This window comes from Formica exsecta, unplaced genomic scaffold (assembly GCF_003651465.1).
Source record: "Formica exsecta isolate Colony F162 unplaced genomic scaffold, ASM365146v1 scaffold1, whole genome shotgun sequence".
Classification (NCBI taxonomy): Eukaryota; Metazoa; Arthropoda; class Insecta; order Hymenoptera; family Formicidae; genus Formica; species Formica exsecta.
In genome coordinates, this window is record NW_021848337.1 from 578,647 (window position 1) to 587,051 (window position 8,405).

The following is an 8,405-nucleotide window of genomic DNA, read 5'->3' on the forward strand; positions in this document are numbered from 1 at the left end:
AGGAGCACTTAATGTAATGAAACGAGAAACGGAAGGACGTTTCGTTTTCCTTCGCTTTGTGATCGTGCATCGATGTGCAACTAGCTCACGCTATTAATACTTATCGGACTCTGGGATCATTATCTTTAACGCTGGTTGTAAGATCCGTAGTTGATTGTAGTCAATGTCCCGGGATATTACATTAAGAATAGGCGGGTAACGAGAGAAGGTCTGATTTACTTGACGATGCGTGCTTATCTGAGAGATTCGCGTATCGAGTTAGTCCGACCGGTTCTACCTGAATATCTTTATGACACGATGCAATGATACGTTATCCGTTATTAATGAATGCAGTTTTCATGATAATTGTTTTTTGTCGTTCCAGAACGGACTTGTTCTTTCATCGGACGAAGAATATCTAAGCCGGAAAACTTGGATGGCACGCGTAAATAAGCGGTATGCATGTAGGTGTAAAAAAAATGGAATTTAATCAGAATTTATTATTAGATCTAACTACGCTAGCGCGATAACAAGTTTGTGCTCTGCGATGATATATTTCACTTCTCTGTTATTAAATGTGACGAATATGTATTTTGATTATCCTGCGTTTGCAAAAAGCGGCATAAACTACCGCAAAAGAGAGGAATAAATCCTGACTCGGTCGTATCGTCATACTCGTAGTAAGAATAAAACAAAGCGTAGAAATTGCAGACACGCAAAGTGTGCAGTAAATATACATTAATTATTTTTTCAAGAGAGACAAAAATACCGTGCGTATGTCAAGAAAGAACGATAGCTTAATTATGCACAAACTTAACGACAAGTTATATTACCATTGCATTAGATACGATCGACAATCAGTACGAAGTGAAATTAATGTAAATAACTAATCGATAAGTCGGATTATCAGATTTATCAGGCTAATTTATAATACTTTTTTAACGAAAAGAGGAGAGAGGGATTGCGCCGATAGATAAAACTAATTAATATACGCAACCGAGCGTATTATAGGCTGTCGACCGCGCAGAAATTCACGCCACGTCTGATCTCACTGTGGAAACGAGTCGACGTTATCCGAGGACGGCGGGTGCGACGAGCCGCCCATTCGACGAGAAACAATGGTTTGTGCGCATCGACGCATGGGCAGAGAGAACGCCGATGACAATGAAACGTTTAGGAGGGCTGGCCATTGTAATAGGCCGACGATGCGCCTGCTTGGTAGCTTCCAAGCGGTGGCGTACACGCACCGGCGTATCCCTACCGCCGCGCGCGCACCGGCTTCGGGTAGAAAGGGGATTGCCAGGCGTTAGGATAGTACAAACGAGAAAGAGAGAGTTCGCTATTGTTATCAGCATGGTCGTTTGGCGAGAGCGAGAGGAAACGTGGTGAACGAGTGACGATGAAACGAGAGGAGAAGCTGAAGAGAGAAAGAGGACGAGGAGCGAGAGAGAAAGTGAAAGAGATAGATAAAGAGAGAGAGAGAGAGAAGAAAACATCGTTGTGGCTATGGTTATATGGCCACACCCCGTGGAGCCAGCCAACGAGCTCTCCACCGACCGACGACCCACCTGACCCCACAATGGGCAGATCCACGTAGCTACGCTCGGTGGCTATGCTACGCATTGTTCCCCTCCTGTTCACGCCAAGTGGCGTGCATATTATTGAAACGGGACGGAAATGTGCGGGTGGACGAGGTGCGCGTGAAGAATGGAAACGAGAGGGAGAGACGATGATGATACAGCCGAAACGAAACCTCGGCTGAACACGTCGTTTACGGTGCGCGACACGATGACAACGCCGAAGACGCTGAGAACATGAAGCGTAGCAGGCAGCTTGGGATCGTTAACGCGTTTAACGGTGCATGAGTGATGCGGGATCACGATATGTCCTTTAGAATATACACTGAGCATGTCGCAGATAATTCGACTCGGTTACTTCCATGACCGCGTACTTTCTCTCTAATCGCCTCCCTGTCATGTCTTGCGTGCGCATTTGGAGGATGAGACGGAACACGCGCCGGGGGAAGAAGCACAGAGACGTTGAGTTCGTTGCCCGGGATGCTTCGGCGGAACGTATACTTGAAGAGCATCCGCGGTAGCGAATGTGAAAGTCCATAAAATAAAGATAATTTCAAGTTAAAGAGACATTAACGACTAACGGAGCTGTGTAAATCTTACATTTACGCACATTCCTGTTAATGGCTCGTATACATATGTGCGGACGTATCTGAAGATTAAAATAAAACCATGTAAACATCGTATCAAGTCGCAGTCATGTTAGACAAGTAGTAAATCCCGAAGATTGAATAGCATCCATGTTCGAGAAATTGCAAAACATTCCGGCATAGTACACCTCGACGGAATTAAAGCGTGGAAACGATTCGGACTCGTATCGCCGATGCAACAGCGAGATTGAGTCCCTCGTAGCGTCTTCGCGCGCAGATATCTGGATAGACAGATACGCGGAGCGTGTACACACCTACATCAACAAAACCCGGCGACGTCGACCCTGGCTGCCTTCTCCTCCGCGATGGGTCGATACTCTGCGAGCCGCCACCCTCCCCCGCGCTATCCTCACTCCGCGTCTCGTGCCTCCTCTGTCTTTTGCCCCTACTGCCGCTGTTTCCGTTCAACCCCTTCCATCCTTCCTCTCACATACCCATCTTCACCCACCATCGTACCGTTCTCTCATCCCTTGTGCTTCCTACCCCTACGTCGTTCTCCGTTTCCACTTCCTCCTCCTTCACCTCCGGCCATCTCTACCTTCCCGCCGTTACCACCGCCGCCTCTTTTACCCTCGGTGGCCTCGTCCATAGGTGTACTAGTTGATTGATCGTTTATCGATACGCAGAGGGCCCACCCCGGCGAGTTGCGGGTACGTCCTACACCCGATCCCCCGTCCCCGCGCTCCGACTGTTCCCGCTTTCAAGTATACGCATTACACATTTATAAGGGCGTTAAACACGAGCCGCATCGATGGCATAGAACGCTGTACAAGGGTATATATGCGTATTTCCCTCTCATCCTCTTTCACGTCCTTCCCTCCTCTACTCCTCTCCTGATATTCTGCTCTGCGCTACTCTTCCTACCTTCCGTTATCTCTCTCTCTCTCTTTTTCTCTCTCTCACACTCTCTCTCTCTCTTCCTGCAAAGCCAACCGGCCGCCTGGCCAGCGGAGCCCCCCTACATCGGTTTTGTGTAGGAAGAGCCATGCTCGATTGGTGTCGGTGTGTTTGTAAGCGCGCCGGGCAACATCAATGTTTCGAGTCGAGCGTCCGCCCCCATTATTTTACCCCCGGCCTTGGAACCGCCATCCCATCGACTAGCTGCTCTCTATATAACCTCCGCACGGCGCGGCATCTCCCTCCCCCCCTTCGCCCGCTCGCGCGCACAGATCCCGATGCACACAACCGATACTTATTGATATGGGCTTCCGTTTACCGTTGACTACATACGTGACTTAACCGCCGGCCCCATGCACTTCCGAAACTACTATATCAATTTTTAACTGCGCAGCCGGATTTATCGGAGCTGATATTCTACCCCGTGAGCGCCCGGACGACTGCGCTTGTGCAGCTCAACGAGTTTCCACATTCTTGCATCTTGTTTCGGTTCCATCAGATCCTTATTCCGTTCAATCTTTAGTCGAATATTCTTAGCAGAATACGAAATATATAATATATATAAATATAAAAAAGTACATATATATACATATATCGAAGAGCATTAAATGTTTCTACACGTTTCTTGTTTTTGTAAAAAAATGTTAATATTTATCTCTTTCTAAAAGTTAAATATATTATTTATCATGTTTTTTTTTATCCTTTATTAATCAAAAGTAAAGCTAATAATGTTGTTTGTTAACGAATTAAAGCAAAATCATAGATGGGGGAGGGGAGGGTGTACCCAACCCCTATCGAGTGTTGCCTTTCAGTCGTGACGTCGCACCACAGTGTTGACTGTCCGTCACACATCCCCGAGCTCGAATGACGACGTTTATAAGCTAGTGTCAACAACGGTGGGTAATGATGTGCGGTCCCCATGTTCAGCAACCATAGGAGCTTCCCGACGGGCGGTCGGTCACCCGCAACGTATCATCCCGTCACGCTACATTGAACGTCATTGTCCGAACTAAAGTCGCCGTTTATCGCTCAACGGGTGATGGTACGCGAACAGAGAAACTGAATACGTTTCGCCCGAATACGTATCGTCCGTTGCCTCGCGGAGCAAAAAATCGCTACTCGAAAAAACGGAGCATCGATTTAGCGTATCCATAATCAAAGATTGCTCATAACTTCTACCAATTCTCGCCTCGAATAATATATGATGTGTGCGTATAATATAATATATATCTTCACTTATTGTTAATAATATGTCTGCACTTTATACAAAATGATTATTTGTAGATACTATTATTCCACAATCGAAATTATTATATATATATTTAATTATGTGTATAGCTAAGAAGTTAATATGAAAATTTTACATACACAAGAGCAACATATAATCTCTCAAAATATTTTTTTATAATATCTCGTAAGATACAGGAAGCAATCTATGACGACGAAAACGCGCGTTTCTAACCCTCTGTACTTGACAGCTGATTTACATAATTCGTCATTGACTTCACTCGCTTTTACAATCACCCCTTGACTAACGAGACTACCCCAGCAGGGGGGATGTTTCTGCAAATTCACCTTCGTCCCGCGTTATACACTGACATTCGATTATCTTCGCATAGTTAAAGCATTCACTGCAACTGGTAGATAAAGCGGAAAATACGATCATGGCATGAATTGCAAAAATTATTTAACTAGAAAAAAGTGTTATTAATCGAGTAGCGTCGAAATATGGTTAATAATCGTGCATTTAACGACAATTAACATAGTAATGCTATCATATTGAAAAGGTATAAATTATTCACGTCAGATGACGACAGCTTGTCGATATCTACTATTAGCAATAAATTTCATGATTAAATATGTGCATATCTTAGAAAAGGCACAATGAATTTGCTAAAACATGAATATATAATCAGCGACGCTTCGAGACATAGATGAAAAAACAAACGGAAGAGAGTTGTAAGTCAATTCATGAGAGTATGTATGCCAAGTGTTTGTCTGCGAAAAATAATAGCAATATACACATACAAACACCTACATCGCAAAAAATTACGTATGTTCAATATATGTTCAATACGTACGTTTAACGTTATTTAATGTACGCATTTTGTTAATATTTTTCAAAGAATAAATGCGTTAATACCAATCGCGAGATGCAAATTTAGTTACATCTTTTATACAGACACAGAAAAATATTGAAAAATTATAACATTAAAGCGCTATAAATGTAATAAAAATAATATTGCATTCAATATTGATTCACATTTTTTTTATTCTGCGCCGAATAAATGTGAAAAATTATGGCATTGGATTTTATTGCAGCACGAACGTAATTAAAATTATAAAGAATATAAAACAAGCGCGTAAATAGTCATTTGATCAACGACTAGCAGTACGTAGTGGAGAAAAGCAGAAAAAGCGTACCGCGCGAATCGGCGCAACTATATTCGATACTGATTACTTTCATCTCACGTAGATCGTTTCGTTTCAAACGTGACAGAAATTACCCGCGGCGCTAGATTTCGCTTGCGCTCAATAGGCGTCCGAGTCTCTCGATCAACAAACGCTACAAATGCCGGAACAGCTAGTGGAACGGAAGAACGCCGAGCACTCGCAAAATTCATAAAGTTTCAGAGGCGTCTCTCTTTTTTCAGCGACAAAGAGTCGGATGTTTTCGTCGCGCATTTATAATGAGAGCTCCTTCCTCCTCCGAATTTTCGCGGCTCTTTACTAACTGTGACTTGCACATGAACACCCTCGAAACAAATAATTCGCCATCATTACAAATGGACAAAGTTTTAGAGGAATTTCCTTTAACTCATTATTAACTTCTTCAAAAGAAGAAGTCTAACTAGTCGACTCTTGTAATTCGACAAGATTCCTAACGCCAAAAAATATCTATATGTCGAATTTAAACTATTCGTGACCAAACTTTTTTACCAATTATTTATTATTGTTATTTATTTTATAATTTGCATCAAGTATTTCGTAATCAAATTATGAGAAAAATAAAAATGAAATAAAAATCGAAAATAAAAGTGAAATGTCATAGTTATGATTACATTTCAGAGAAATATACCAGTTAAGACCTGCATATTATTTCACAAATTATAACAGACAGTTAATTATTTTTGGCTTAACCCATGTGCGTGCGGAGCTTTATTTCGGAGCCGTTGTACGACGTCCAATGGGTTTTCATAATTTTTTTCGGCGTATGCTCTCTTATATCACTTTATTCGAGCCGAGCATGCAGCGAAACAGTTTATCATTCGCCGTGGGTCCGAACATACCAACGGCTGTGTTGATAACGATGCTCGAGGTGAAGAGAAGAATCAACTCCAAGAGTGGTGATTTCGAGGCTCTTCATCGCATTCATGCACGAAATTCAATGTTTCGCCATAAAGGCATTCACGACCGAGTTATGAGACATTTATCATTGCGATAATAACCAGATCTAATTACTTAGCCACTGTAAACATGTTCTCCACAATATTTTAATCGGAAAAATAGATGTTTATTTTATTAATGATAAATGCGAAATGATTACCGTGAAATATATCGCAAATGTGAAACTTAAAGCGTCGTAAAACGACGGCCGTTTTTTTTTCTCACGAAACCTGTTCAATTGATCCACGAAGTAATAGCATAAACAGATCGGTTGCGATATTATACAAAGCTCATCTAAACGAACCTGTTTCCGTAGAAATGTGAAATTAACCGTTACGATAGATCATGCCATATGATAATGAGAGAAATAGAGAGATAGAGAAATTTCTCTTCGGTTTAGAAAATATTATCGTATCCACTCCACGTATCTTTGTACACGTAACGAAATTACTGCCGGTCCCGTAATGTACATTTTGCCCGGGTGAAGAAGCTTTTGATAAGCCCAACAATGTTCGATTATTTAATCGACATATACGACAAGTTTATACGCGCAAATAATGCACGTAATACCGATTTACGTGCGACGGCTTTAGCTAGAATTCTTGCGGACAATTTTCTATTGAAATACTCGAATCTCTCGACTGTTACGCAACATTTACTCGATCATTTATAATACATATAACATGTATCGAATCCTGCATTTCTGCTTACGAGAGAGAGAGAGTCGCTATTAAATAACGTTCATTATTCAGAAATTTATTCGTAGATTTACAACAGAATACCGATATTACGAAGCGATAGACAAGCGTTCTCTTCTAAAGATGCGAGGGGATATGTACCTTGTTCCAACTACGATACTTTCAACTAATCCTCGACGGTTATATACGCGGATAAGAACATCCACAAACTTCCGTATTCATAACTATTCATACACGCGTAGCCAATGCAACTTACACAACATGCGTGTCCACAAAGGAATTTAAAAGATAATTTGGTAAATCACGCTTGTAGAAAATATCTCTGCTATATTAAAAATATAAATAAACAGAAAGAAATATTCGAAAGTTGTAAATCGATTATTGATGTCGAAGATCAGAAATCAGATTTGTATAACTATCGTTTGATTGTAATTCCTAATTCTATCTATCCCTTTCGATTTTTCTCTCAGGGGATACAAATACAACGCAAATATATATTTACACTCCGTTTGTCGCTGAGATTATTTTGCAATATCGCGAGCTTTACAAGCAAATTTCCAACAAGCCTTCGCGAGATAACCCCTGCTGACGACGATAGTGTTAAAGTGGTAGCGTGACTGCGCGCCTCTTTCCCCTCCCTGTTTCCCGCTGCAACGAAAAAGCGCCGGATTGAGAGAATCGAGCGGAGACAGGCCGTGGCGATCCATGCCGAGGCCGCGCGGACCACCCGATGTGCCGGGCATCTGAATTAATTATTTGTTTTAATATAAAATCCGCGGGGTGTGATTTAGTTCGCCGCTACGGGGGCAAGTGGTTGGGGAGATGGGAGCGCATAAACAAGTCGCAGCGGTCGGGACCCTATTTCTTTGCTCCTCACGAATGCGTTTCGCACCGGCGAGAGAGGCGTTTGGATGCGTCTATATATGTGTATACGTGTGTGTGTGTGTGTATGTATGCATATATATAATACGGCGTATAGGCACTACGTGCGCGGAAAAAGGAGAGAGCCGGGCTAACGAGTCGTCGCCGATGCCGCTGCAGTCACGCAGACTTCGCTACAACACGAGGAAAATCGTGCACGCTCGCTCGGATCGGCGAGACGCCGATTATCGATGGCGCGATTTAATCAAGCATGTCGATTGCTTCTCGGCGTTTATGGCGAATTTCACTCTCTTCGTGTCCACTGAATCATATTTTTTTGTCGAGGCCAGATTGGTTTA